This window comes from Babylonia areolata, chromosome 5, assembly GCF_041734735.1.
Source record: "Babylonia areolata isolate BAREFJ2019XMU chromosome 5, ASM4173473v1, whole genome shotgun sequence".
In the NCBI taxonomy this organism is placed as follows: Eukaryota; Metazoa; Mollusca; class Gastropoda; order Neogastropoda; family Buccinidae; genus Babylonia; species Babylonia areolata.
In genome coordinates, this window is record NC_134880.1 from 28,419,951 (window position 1) to 28,434,672 (window position 14,722).

The window sequence follows — 14,722 nt, forward strand, 5'->3', positions numbered from 1 at the left end:
ATACATTACATTCTTTATATCCGGTAAAAGAAAAAAAAGGATAATAGAAAACGAAGATGTATGAGATAATACCCGCGAAAAGAAAAGAAAAAAAAAAAAGAAAGAAGGAAAGAAGAAGAAGATAATGATATTATTAATAATAATAATAATACATAGTTTTTCTATGGCACGATATCCAGCACCAGTGCTGCTCAAAGCTCAGAAGAAGAAAAGCAAAAAACAAACGAAGATGCGTGATGATTTTTTTTTTCTTGTGTACCACAATTTTCTCTGAGGACTTCCAGAACCGATGGTACAGAATTAGAACAGATTGTTTGACCTTGCCGCCTGACCAGAAGGTAGTTGTGATTTTTTTAGAAGGACTGAAAGGACCTGTCTACCTGTAAAAGTGATGGAGCAAATGAGACAGAGAGTCATGTGATGAGAGAGAGAGAAAAAGGGGACAGGGAGAGACAGACAAATACATAAAGAGAATGAAGGAGAGAGAGAGAGAGAGAGAGAGAGAGAGAGAGAGAGAGAGCGTTACTTACTCAGTTTCAGTTTCAGTAGCTCAAGGAGGCGTCACTGCGTTCGGACAAATCCATATACGCTACACCACATCTGCCAAGCAGATGCCTGACCAGCTGCGTAACCCAAAGCACTTAGTCAGGCCTTGAGAAAAAAAAAGGTAAATACATAAAAAAAGAACTACTACTACTAATAATAATAGGTATAAGGCGCAAAAACTTGATGAAGTCAGCTATAAGCGTACAGAATAAAACAATATATATATAATAGTAACTTACTACTGTGGTGGACTGTGAACTGTACACATCATTTGGCGTCAGTACAATACAGGTCCCTTCCTTCCTTCCCTCCTTCCTTCCTTCTCATTCATCCTTAGATATATGATAGATAGATAGATAGAGATCTAGACAGACAGATTGTTAGACAGACACACAGAAACATTTGTCATTGGACGGATTGACAGTGCGGTTGGACGAGGCGATCAGATGGTTAGTTAGGTGGACAGACAGTGAGTCGAAGAAATACAAAAGCAGACAGAAAGACAAATATACACACACAAAAACACCAGGCAAACACAGAGCCATATACACAGGAATGTATGTAGGTAGGTAGGCTGGTTGGTGACAAGGTATATAATAGGAACCATGTAGGCAGGATAGCTTGTAGGTAGATTGAGGGGCAGAAAGGTAGACAAGCAGCCAGGAAGGCCGGCAGTTTAGTAGGCAGGTATCAGATAGATAGGTAGTTTGTCCGGTGGGTAGATAGGTAGGAAGGTAGGTAGATACGTAGGCAGGCAAATAGGTAGGTGGGTAGGCAGGTAGGTCGGTAGGCAAGCAGGTAGGAAGGCAGGTCAAACAGACAGGTAAACCAATTGCCAGAGCAACAGATCGACAGGTGGACAGATTGACTGACTAGCAATATCGTGGTTCGAAGGAGACGGATTGTTAAATCTCTCTCACACACATGCCGGCACACGTACCTGCCCTGCAAAACAGAGCCACAGTTCTCTCATCGTTCACAGGAACTTCTTAATGGATTCCACAAGCTTCCCCCAGTGCCGTGCCGGTGCCGTCAGAAAACTGCTATCAGTGCCGCTTCCCCCCGAAACCAGCTTCCCAAGGCGCTGAGGCTGACCTCAACCACCAAAGGAAGAATATCATGGCAGAACATGGATCGCGTCCAAATGAAGCGTCATGAGATGAAAAACTCTTTTGCCTGGGCTTTTGGGATTTGTAACTGCAGACTGAGACAAATGAACTTCTTCCTCCACTTACCTGTAAACAGTACAGTCTCGGTTCTCTACCATCATCTTCTCTCTCTCTCTCTCTCTCTCTCTCTCTCTCTCTCTCCATGTATCTGTCTGGATGATGGAAGAAAGTGCATACATTTGCGCTAAAACGGTTCTTGAATGTGAGTGTTAGAACACCAAATGCAATGGTTTACGGTGAACTTGTATATTAATATATACTTGAGGTGCATCAAGTACTGTCTAAGAATTGTCAAAATGCCAGAACATCGGTTACCGCTGAAAGCATATAAAATGTTGCTATTTATCCATCAGCAGAATCGGAATACATGGGCCACATCTGTTTGTTTCTTGTTACACAAATATGGATTTCAGGAGGTTTGGGAGAATCAGGTGGTGGGAAATGAAAAAGAATTTCTAAGCACTTTAAAAAACAGACTGGTAAATGAATACAAAGAACGTTGGTCTTTACAGCTATCAGACAGTGAGCGTTTCTCACTATATCGTACTTTTAAAAGTATTGTACTTTCACCATTTTTGTTGGAGCTGAAACATATTCAAGCCAGAATTAGCTTAATACGTTTACGACTTGGTGTGTCGCAACTCAATACACATAAATTACGTTTTAAACGTAATGTAACAGATGATGAGCTGTCTTGTCTTTTCTGTGATTTTCAAAAAGAAACAAAAGTTCACTCTGTGTTACAATGCCCTCAATATGCTGACCTGAGACAACAGTATATCCCCTAAGTATTATAATACTCCGTCCTTGTTTAATATGACATTGCTTTTTGCAAGTGAAAACAAATCATTGGTCATGCGCTTGGCTATATTCCTAGACATAGCTTTGAAAGTTCGTTGCTTATAGTGTTATGTTTGTGTTGCGCCTATGCATTTACCTGTAACCACCCCTATTGACATGGGCCAATGGCCTTTTCATTAAAACATTTCAGTGTTCAGTGTTCTCTCTCTCTCTCTCTTTCTCCATGTCTGGATGATGGAAGGCGCTTTGAGTGATATAACTATGTTTCTCTGTTCTCTTTATATATTTTTCATTTCAGTCGTGCCTCTTTCCTATATTCTGTGTGGGGATTAATTTGACAGTCTTAATAACCCCTTTACTTCTTGAGTGTTTGTTCTTTTCTTCTTTTCAATATCTGCTATAGTACTACAGTATGATTTGTAATGTACTACAATATGATTTGATACCTAATCATGTTTATGTATGCACATGCATACATATATGTATGCACATGTAGACATATGCATACATGTATGTATATATGCATATATATATATGCATAAGGGTGTGTGTGTTTGGGGATGAATGTGTGTATATGTTGGTGGGTGAGTGTGTGACTGTGTTCCCATTATTACAGTTTTATAATGATGATGATGGTGCGTTGATTAGTATTATAATTATCATTAATAGTAGGGGTGGTGGTAGTAGTAGTAGTAGTAGTAGCAGTAATGGTAGTAGTGGTAGTATTTACCATTGTTATTATTGATGTGTCTTATCGTTACTGTTTTTGCTGTCACAAGAACAGGTTGGAAGACTAGGCAATGCCTAAAATCTTTATCCTGAGAAATAAAGATTTGAATCTTTGAATCTCTCTGTCTGTCTGTCTGTCTGTCTGTCTGTCTGTCTCTCTCTCTGTGCGTCTCTGTCTCTCTCTCTCTCTTATAACTGAACAGTTCTATTTCCATTTGTGTTTCTCATGTGTGCTACACGAATGGGTCGAGATCTGTCTAGATCATACTGCAAGTGCATTTTTACTATTTCAACAAAAAGGAAAAATGAATGCATGCATATTCAGTTAGACAAACCAGACAGACAAACAGAACAGACAGATCACAGACACACGCACACACACGCACGCACATGCACACACACACACACACACACACACACACACACACACACTTCACGTAACGAGAACCAGTTCACCCACTTTGACCTTCACACACAAGTTGAGCAGGTCCGTGAAGATGAAAATGAATTTCATTTTTGTATTCATTGATCTCAACGCATCCTCTTGAATGGCAAATTTGGGGAGCTATTGAAGAGCGGTTTTCCCTCACGTGGATTAGGAAGAAGGTCGTCGTGTGGAGTTCAATACAGGGCAATAGCCATTGCGGTGACGTCTGGTATGAATTCTGCTTTGATTGACTCTGGGGGACTCAAGTCCTCCGCAGCAAATCTTCTGAATGGTATTTTCCATTTGAGAGAATTCAGTGGTTCATATATGTGTCAATGAAATTGATTGTTTACACTCTCCTTTTCTTTGTTTCTTTCTTTTCTTTCTTTCTTTTTTCATCTTCAGTCATGTGATTCTCTTTGTTGTTGTTGTTGTTCTTCTTCTTCTTCTTCCCACTTCTCTTCTCTTTCACCTCTTCTCCATACACCTCCAAGTCCGCCTGTCTGTCCACCTGTTTATCCGTCCTGTATGTCTGCCTCTCTCTGCCACTCTGTCTCTTTCTCTCTCTCTCTCTCTCTTTCTTTCTTTCTTTCTGTTTCTCTCTCCTTCTCTCTCTTTCTGTATCTTTTTTTTTCTACATTTATCTCTCCATCTATCTATCTGTCTCTCCGTCTATCTATCTGTCTGTCTGCCTGTATGTATGTATGTCTGTCTGTCTGTCTACCTCTCTATATCTGTATGATTAAAATGATTATATAGATAGATAGATAATAATGATGATAATAATAATAATAATGATGATAATTCATCAATTCTTAACTTTTATATGGCGCGATATCTAGTACTAATGCTGCTCAAAGCGCCTTCCATTATCCAAATAGATATAAACATAACACACACTACAACAGCTCTTTCACAATCCAGTGCGTTCACAGCTGAGAATAAACAAGTATAATCAATCAAACAAGCAAACCAATATCAAGTAAATAATGCTTAAAGTAAAACACATTCATTAAAATACAGTTCATAAAACACACACACACACACTCTCTCTCTCTCTCTCTCTCTCTCAGGGGACGACGGGTAATGGCGACCAGTGAGCAGCTCCTGTGAATCGCTGCGGGAACTTTTTGTGCTGTGTGCTGCTATGATGGACTGTATTGTGCTAGTACCTTGTCCAGACTTTGGCAACTAACCAGTGAAAGTGAGTGTGAGGTAAAATGGTAGATTTAAATACGTGGAGAGCCGCCATAGGTATTTTTTGTGGACGGTGTCAGCCAGGGTCAAGTTATGGAAAGAGGTCACGGACATTTGCACAGGTGAGCGATGGCACAGTCAGGGATAAACATTTAACATCGACCGATGTTTTTGTTACATTTCTTTTTTGTGGTGTTATCGTGGCTATCGTTGACTCTGTTTGCTGGAATGTAAACCAAATGATATCATTTGACAGTTCATGGTTGGTGGAGCAAGAAATTTGGAAAGGAACAATGATGTGTGTTGAAGAGGGTGTGCGTGTCAGTGACAGTGTGGGTCAACTTGCCCTGCACGTGCCAGTGCTCCTCTGTGTGTGCTGTGTACAGCACGCGTTGTTTTCAATGCGTAGGCTGTTGCTTAGCGGTGATGTAGAGACAAACCCCGGCCCCAACACTGACGGACAGACAGGAAACACTTTTGACTCTGACAGAGGGACAGGTACAGGGAGTGTAGGAGAAGATGTGGTGAACAAATTAATGCAAGCAATGCAGCAACAATTCAGCGAGCAAACACGATTAATTAGGAACGATCTTGGAGAAATCAAAGAAGAACTAGGTCAAGTGAAACATCAGTGTGAGGAAATAAACAGGAGATGTGACCGATTAGAGAGAGATCATAGACAGTTGACCACAACAGTGACTGACATGACTGCAGACATACAGAATCTGTTTATGGAATCAGACAACGGAAAGGAAGAAGTACAACACTTATCGGACGCAATTCAGGCAATGAGACAAGAAGTAGACCAACTTAAAACCGACACAGACAGACTGGAAGACTTTTCACGACGTGACAACTTGCGGTTTTATGGGATTCCCCACCTTGAGCCCACTGAGACCTTTGACTCATGTGCAAGTGCAGTAGTAGACGTGCTCAACACTGTTAACGGACAGAAACGCTGGACTCCTGACGACATCGTACGAGCACACCGCACGGGACAAGCACGACAGGGACAGCCACGACCCATGATCGTGCGGTTTACAAGGTGGAGGGACAAAATGACAGTGCTAACTAATAAAGAGGCAAGACAGAAACTGCAGGAAGGTGGGGTGAGGGTGGCCAATGACATGACCAAAGCACAGGCCCAGATTGTAGCAAAGGCTAGAAGTGAGGGTAAGAGGGCCTATTTTCACAGAGGTCAGCTCGTGATCGAACCCAGATTCCCAGACAATCGATCATACGCGCAGGTCGTTGGGGGTGGGGGTGGGGGTAATGGTGCTACAATGTCCCGAGACAAACAGACCACTATACAAACACAAACACGTCACACTACACCCCAACAGGAAAAGGATGTGTCTGATTCGTTCAGTCAAGGCAGGGATTCCCTTCCGCTTGACAGTGAGAAGGTGGTGACGAAGGCAGGTGACACCTTGTGGCAGAACGCTCCGTGCGGTGTGAGTGGGGAACCCTCTCCCTCCTCCCCACCTTCTCGTGCTCGTGCACGTGCAAACCAGGATCAGCGGCAGCGTGACTATAGCGGCGGGGGTGGAGATGGTGCCTCCCTCAGTGACGTCGGGGTGAGTTCAGTATGTGAACGACACGAGCCAATCAGAGCTGGCGGGAATTCCCCGATTTATGACGCTGAGTGTCACACCGTGCGTGCAACTCGTAGAGGTTCGGTGACAAGACAGGCGGGGATGCATTCTTACCTGGGGAACCCGCCACGCAAGTCACCCGCAGGTTCAGTTCGTGGCAGGGGAAGAGGTGGTGCTGTCAGTGACAGGAACACGCGTTCTTGTCATGTCAAAAAGCCATAGGACAGGCCCGACCATCCAAAACATTGGTCTTTCCTTAATTATAATGTAGAAAACTTATATAGCAAATTGAAAGACGTTTCCTTTATAAATTATGTTGATAAATTTGATTTGTTTGTCTCACTGAATGTTTTCTTGATTCATCGTTTGATTTCAGTGGTGTGTTTACTGATTATGTGAAGTTTTATGCTCCAGCCAAGAAACTGTCCTATCATGGTCGACGCTCAGGTGGTGTGCTGTTGTTGGTGAAAAAGAGTTTAGTTGATTGTGTGAAAGAAATAAAATTAGAGTGTGATAACACTATTGCTACCAGAGTAAAAAAAATATGTATTTGGTTTAGATAAGGATGTTGTTTTAGTTGCTTGCTATGTCGCTCCAGAAGGAAGTCCTGTGTATAATGATAAAACAATCAAAGACGGTGTCTTGATATTAGAAGAAACGTTACTGCAACATTTTGAAAAAGATGAAGTACATTTAATGATCACTGGAGATTTGAATGCCAGAACTGGTAACAAACAACCTGAAATTGAAATTATGACAAATTATATGGATGACTTGGATGACAGTTTGGATGAAGAAAGTGGTGGACGATATTCTAAAGATGAAACTATAAATAATTTTGGTAAAACATTGTTAGACCTGTGTTTCCTGTTTGATATGATTGTCTTGAATGGTTTTTGTGAGAGTGATAAAAAGGGAGAATATACTTTTGTGTCTCCTAATGGATGTAGCGTAATAGATTATTTTCTGGTTTCTGTTGATTTGTTATCGAATTTCGATGTGCATATTGGTGACTGCGTGGATTCATGGCATTTACCAGTTGAGGCAACTTGGAAAAATATTCCTCATAATTACAGTACGAATATGATTCATCAGGGTGAAGAAAAAATTGTATGGTCTGATGAGAATGTTGATGTTTATAAAAACGAGCTTGACAGTGATGAATTCTATAATAGTATTCAGAAAGCATTTCAGTTATTAGACACTAACTTGAACGATAGCCTAAACCAGTTTGTTACTGCCTTGTATGGAGCCGCTGCATGCATGGTTCGAACAGTAGGAAAAGGAAGTAAGATATGTAATGACTGGTTTGATGATGAATGCAAGTGTAAGAAACAAGAAGTTAAAAGGTTACTAAAAAGATTTCAGAGGTGTAAAACACAAACGGACAAGATAGAAAAAAGACAAGCATATGTTACAGCCCGAAAGGAGTATGTCAAATTAAGAAAGTCAAAAGAGCAAGAGTTTGAAAAGAAGAGATTAAAAATATTAAGAGATTCAATTAGTGACTCTAAAACATTCTGGTCAGTGATAAGATCTGTGAACAGAAAAACGTTCGTGTATAATGAGATTTCTTTGCAACAGTGGCATGATCATTTCTTTAGAGTTTTTAACGACTTTGAAAATGAGTCAACACAAGAAGAAGACAATTTAGTGGAGACAGAAGATGAGTATGAGTCATTGTTTAACGACCCCATAACTAAAGAAGAGATCATTTCTAGTATTAGACACTTAAAGTCAGGAAAAAGTGCAGGTCCAGACAAAATTATTGGGGAAATGCTGAAGCATGCAAATTCCCTTATAATTGATTTCCTTGTAGAATTATTCAATCAGATGTTTGAAAATGGTACATTTCCAGTAGAATGGGCAAAATCAATAATTATTCCCATACATAAAAAAGGCGATTTTAACAACCCAGATAACTATCGCGGAGTATCACTCACAAGCGTCCTAAGTAAAGTTTACACCCACATCTTAAATATGAGACTAACTAATTGGGCTGAGAGGGAGGATAAAATAATTGAAGAACAGGCAGGTTTTAGAGCAACTTATAGCACTGTAGACCATATATTTACATTGTATTCAATGGTGCAAAAATATCTGCTTTGTAACACAAAACTCTATGTTGCTTTTGTTGATTTCAGGAAGGCTTTCGATTCTGTAAATCGTAATGCCCTATGGAATGTTCTGCGTAAAAGTGGTGTGAATGGAAAATTATATATGGCGCTTAGAGGTGTTTACAAATCAGTGCTTGCATGTGTGCGTGTAAAAGGTGTATACTCAAATTATTTCAAATGTCCAACTGGTGTTAAACAAGGATGTCTTTTAAGCCCGCAAATGTTTTCCTTTTTCATAAATGAATTAGCTGTGGAACTTTCCAAAAGAGGTCGGCACGGCATTCAGTTAATACCAGGAGCTATTGAATTATTTCTGTTACTTTTTGCTGACGATGTCATTCTTTTGTCAGGGACGGTAAAAGGTTTACAAAATCAGCTAAATGTCTTAAAAGAAGAAGCAGATCGGTTAGGTTTGACTGTTAATCTAGATAAAACGAATATTATGGTTTTTAGAATGGGTGGACATTTGTCAATGCATGAAAAATGGTTATACGGAAATACTGAAGTTAGAGTTGTTAATTCATATAAGTATTTGGGGATGATTTTTACAACAAAATTAAGCCTGAATAATGCATGGGAAGAATTTTGCAGAAAAGGTAAAAAAGGCGTCATCGAAATTTTGAAAACACTTAGAAAATTGAACTCTATTGATTCCTGTCTGTTTTGGAAAATGTTCGATGTACAAATAGAACCTTTACTGACATATGCAGCTGAAATCTGGGGATTAACGGTTAACTCACACATTGAAAGAATACATACTTATGCAATTAAACGTTTTCTGCATGTTCCAATCCATTCATCCAATACGGTTTTATATGGGGAAACTGGAAGATATCCTTTGTATATAAGAACTTTTGTCAAATGTATTAAGTATTGGTTAAAATTGTTAAAGCTTCCACAAACACGTCTGAGTAAACAAGCCTATGACATGATGCTTTTACAGATGGAATTAGGTAAAGAAAACTGGTGTTATAGAGTGAATAAGGTTCTCACTGAACATGGTTTTGGAATTGTGTGGTTGTCCCAGGGTGTAGGAAACGAACAGCAATTTATTGCAGAATTCAGAGACAGACTCATTTGTTCCTTCAAACAAAACTGGCATTCTGACATGGAAAGTAAAGAAAAATATAGTTGGTTCTTTTCTTTTAAAAGTATATTTCAACCAGAAACATATCTCAGGATCATTACAGACAAATGGCACAGAATAAATTATGCGAGATTTAGGTTAAGAACTCTGGGGTTTAATGCAAACAGGAGATGGTTTGAACCTGGGACTTCTATACAATCACCATGCCCTCTCTGTGGATACCAAGTGGATGATGAAAAACATTTTCTTTTTCAGTGTGAAATTTATACTACTGTGCGAGAAAAATGCATATTCTTTAAAACAGAGATGGCTAAAAGCCATGATGTTGTTACTGTTTTGTCATGTGATAATGAAATCATAATTAGATCTGTCGCTAAATTCATTGCAGAAGCTCAAACAATGAGACAAAGGTACATAAGTCAGAATAGTATTAACAGTATAGAAGAGACTTAATTATAGTTAGTAAAGAAGTTGCTATTTTATTTGGATAAAACAGAAAACATAACATTGCATAATTGAGTGTATTGTTGAGGCAGTATGTATTGGTTTGATGTATTTTTGAAGGGATGGTCGAGTCAGTCTCCATTCATTTTGGTATTTTATTATCATTACATTGTTGTTTTTCTTTAGTTCCGTTTCGTTGAGTTTTTGTCAGGATGTGACTTAAGTGTTTCCAAGTATTGCATATTTTCTTGGTTTAAACTGACTGAAGGGTTCAGAAAAAAATATAGTGTTCTGTTGTTTTGAAGCTAAAATATATGGATTTATGTTGTTGCCCCCTTGTCAAAAGACCTTTCTTGGCAATGACAATAAATAATTCCAGTGTCCAGTGTCTCTCTCACTCACTCACTCACTCACTCACACACACTCACTCACTCACTCACTCTGTAATGCACCGTTTTCACGAATAAAAACAATTCATGATTGAATTCATTCGCATCTCACTCCTTTTCAGAGCGCATGCTCTTGTGTTAATAAATATATCCTCACTCACCTGTCACGCCATATATATACAGAGAGAGAGAGAGAGAGAGAGAAATTTACAGAGAACCAATAGACAGAAAAACTAATAGAATTTATTCTCATTCATTCACACATTCACACTATGTTAACTCTTTCCATACGAACGGCGAAAGAGACGACGTTAACAGCGTTTCACCCCAATTACCATCATCAAAATATTGCAAGCGGAAGGCTCTTATACTGAAGACGTGAATGTTGACAAAGAATACCACAATTCTGACGACGGAAGCTAAAGGTTGGGTCATTCAGACACCCACTGGACATCCGAGGGGTCTGTGTAGAGGAGAAGAGAGGACTGGCTGTACTGAGTGAGTTAAAGGCACGACACACATCACATCAAGACACAATTAACAATATAAACGTTCCAGTCCACATAGGCAGCACAATCCTTGGCGCCTCTCTCTCGGGGTCTCTGGGCAGCCAACCACAGGGTGCCCTAGTTCCGTTACTGCTGCTGCTGCTGCTGGTGGTCCTTGGTCCAGCGCCACATCACATGCTCTTTAAACCAAAAAAATAACTTTCTGTCCATCGTTGCTAATGAACGTGTTTATGCTGGTATCTCCGTATTGTCTTGTATTGTCCGTTTGGTCCCATCAGTCACATGTGTGTGTGTGTGTGTGTGTGTGTGTGTGTGTGTGTGTGTGTGTGATGTACGATATCACTAACCTTACTACATACACTCGCACTTCATCCACAGAATCATATCATCTATCTGTTATGAATTTATAATTGTTAACTAATTGAAGTTACAACAACAACAACAACAACAACAATAATAATAATAATAATAATAATAATAATAACCCCTAGCTTCTTACCGTACCTTTTATCACAGCATATATAATCCGTCCAAGCGAAAGCTAACGTAATATCATTTTGTCCTTGACATTTACAGAAATGACTTCTAAAGACCTTGACAGCCATAATCGATCTTACAATCAAGTTGTAAACCAAGTAGTATTATGTAAAACAATATTTCATCTATGCTAAAATACTATAGTGAAATATATTCCCAAATCATTATATTCTCAACTGCACACTCGGTTACAGAGCGGGTTACCTGCGGCTTACACATACAACAAACGCCGCACCAAAAGTTAATTGTACGTTTTAATTTTATGTTAATTACATGTGTACATCATTTATATTGCGTCATGCTTTATTGTCGTCATTAGTGTTTATTGTGTGACGTTTTACAATGCATGTTTTGAAAAGGCATCGAAACAAAACTGAAAGTATAAATAAGCAATTGTGCCTTGTATTTAAAATAGGCCTGCACACATTGGTGTGATGGCATCCATCACACACACACGCGCGCGCCCAGACACATTAAATATCAACTGCACTAAAACAGGATTACTTAAGTATCAAAATATCTCTAGCATAAAACTATTTTGGCAAACAGAGTTTGGACTATCCATTGTGCTGAGTACAGAAATGTTTGCGGAAAACGTGCGTTTTCAGTTCTGACTGGAGATCAGGAGCATTTCTGATGGACGATGGTAAACTTGAGGTACTTGAGCCCTAAAAGACCTTTTCCCTGCGCATTTTGAATTATTTCTTGGGGCTTTCAGTACCTTTTCAGAACTGGATCTTAGCGTTCTGCATGGTTCCTACGTTTCCAACACAGAGGAGAAATACTGGGGATGATATTCATCAAAATGTCGGAAGGCAAGTGTCGCTAGTTTATATTGAATGTGGGACTCTATAGGAAGCCAGTGTAACTGATGAAAAAGAGGTGTGACATGATCAGATTTCTTTTCTTTTTTCTTCTTCTTTTTTTTTCTTCCGCGAGGACAAGTCGTGTAGCATTGTTCTGTACTTTATGTAGCCTGTTAAGAGAGAAAGATGGTAAACCTGCTAGAGTAGAATTGCGGTAATCTAGTCTGGACAGGACAGAATAGGAAACCAACTGAGCCATGTTTTTCTCTGTTAAGTATGGTCTGACTGAGGCTAGTCTGCGAAGATAGAAATTACATGAGCGACACAGGGATGAAATGTGGTCAACTATGGTCAAGGTCTGATCAGTATGTACACCTAGGTATTCAGCTGATGTTTGAAGTGTAACTGTAGCAGTACCGAAAGTGACTGGGCCCTTTTTTTATTTCATTGAGACGAGCTCGGTCTCCTACAGCGAAGACCTCGGTTTTCACTTCCACATAGAGAGATACATCCCTCTTTCTCTCTTTCTCCTTTCCTTTTCTCTTATATTTATTTCAGTTTTCTGTGAATTGACGGAGAGATCTTGCGAAGCAATAGACAGACGGACACACACACACATGGAGATGGCTACAGAAAGACAGAGACAGAAGGGGAAACCGTAAGACTTATAAGTGCTTAAGTGTGATTAGCTGGCATGGCTTGTGTTTATGTCCTGCCTAGTGTGATATAGCAAACGCCAATTCATTATACCAAATCACCAACATGACTCCAATGACGACGACGACGACTTACAACAAGAACAACAACATCAGCAGCAGCAGCAGAACAACAAAAACAACAACAGCACCAACAACATCTAACCCAATTACAATGATAATAATAATAATCATATCAAAAGGCCAGTGTGCACATTCAGTGGCCCCCCGTGGGGATGCCGGGGGTCTTTCAGTATAAATAGCATCCCCGCCATCTGGAAAGTCTTTGCTAGAAATATCCTGTTCTATCGCTCTCTTTGTTTCTGCCTTTTTTTCTTCCTTCACTGTGTTTTCCTTTTTCTGCCTTCCCAGTTCATTCCCCTTTCTTTTTTCAAGCAAGCCTTGACACTTTTTTTTTTCTCTTTTCCGCTTTTTATGATGTCCTGTCTGTGCTGTTTTGCTCTGGCGATTAGGTAGTGAGATGTAAACACTAGGATGGGCATTGTGTTTTGGCCTTTTTAATGTATATTTTGTTTGGTTTTGAAGTTTGTTTGCTTTATTTTTGTTTCTTTTTTTCCACTTTTTTACGATTTTTTTGTAATCTGGGGATGATAGATTAAGCGGAATGGTTGGCGTCCTCAGCATGGCCTAGTCTTATTTGCCATAAGGAGCTAAATATTTGGAATACTGTGTCACGAACTGTGTTTTGTGTGTTTGTTTTGAGGTTTTTTTCGTGGATGTGACGGTTTTGTGTTGACGCGGTTGAGCTTTTGTATGGTTTGACAGTCCTATGGCCCTGTGCAGTTGGCACAGAAACAAACAAACAAACGTTGAATGGATTTTCAAGAACTTTAAATGGCAAAAGCAGAAAGTAAATATGAGGTTAAAAGGGAAAAAAGTTAATTGGAGCAGTTAATCAAAACCTCCATTCATTAAAAAACGACAAACGCAAACAGACGGGAGAGAGAGAGAGAGAGAGAGAGAGAGAGAGTTGGGGAGCAGATTGGCAGCCAGCCAACCAGTCAGTTGGGGGAAACTGAAGGAATGATAACGCCGTTTGTCTAATTAATTTAAACAATAATGGATGAAAAGCAAAGAGCAACAAAGCGATAACTTATCACGCGAAACGAAACGAAATGAAATTTCATTTTACCAAGGTAATGAGATAAGCAAACCCAGCCCTGGGGTATACAAAATGAGAGATAGAGAGAGATGGGGGGAAATAGAGGGAGACTCAGACAGAGCAGAGCAGGCAGGCAGGCAAACAGAGAAACAGGCAGAACACATCTGCTTTGAAAGGAATGAACTGAGTGTGATGCTCGCATTATAAAAATTGTACCAATATCGCGATCAAGCTTTGAGAGAGGAAGCACTAACAAACAGCGAAAGGAAGAGAGAGAAGAGGGTGGGGTGGACAGACAGACAAATAGAGAAAGATGGAAAGAGAAAGACAGACAGACAGATAGAGGTGGGTGCAGAGGAAGAAGCTGACAGAGAGAGACTGACAGAGAGACGAAACACGGAGATAAAGATGCACCGCATGTTTCAGACGTGAATATTAATTAAAGGAGCAATGGCAGGAAATTAAGGAGGAAATGAGGGGCCGCAGTCTGACTAATCAGCCGAAACATCAATTACCTGACCTACCAGAGGAGGTCGGATAAACAAAAGAAA

The 14,722-nt window shown here is 39.8% G+C and overlaps 1 protein-coding gene across 4 annotated transcripts in view; it reads left to right on the plus strand.

Annotated features, from left to right (window-relative positions):
- LOC143282013 (zwei Ig domain protein zig-8-like) overlaps positions 1 to 14,722 on the plus strand; it is a 586,931-nt gene that overhangs the window by 372,721 nt on the left and 199,488 nt on the right. The gene's annotated exons all lie outside the window — the stretch shown is intronic.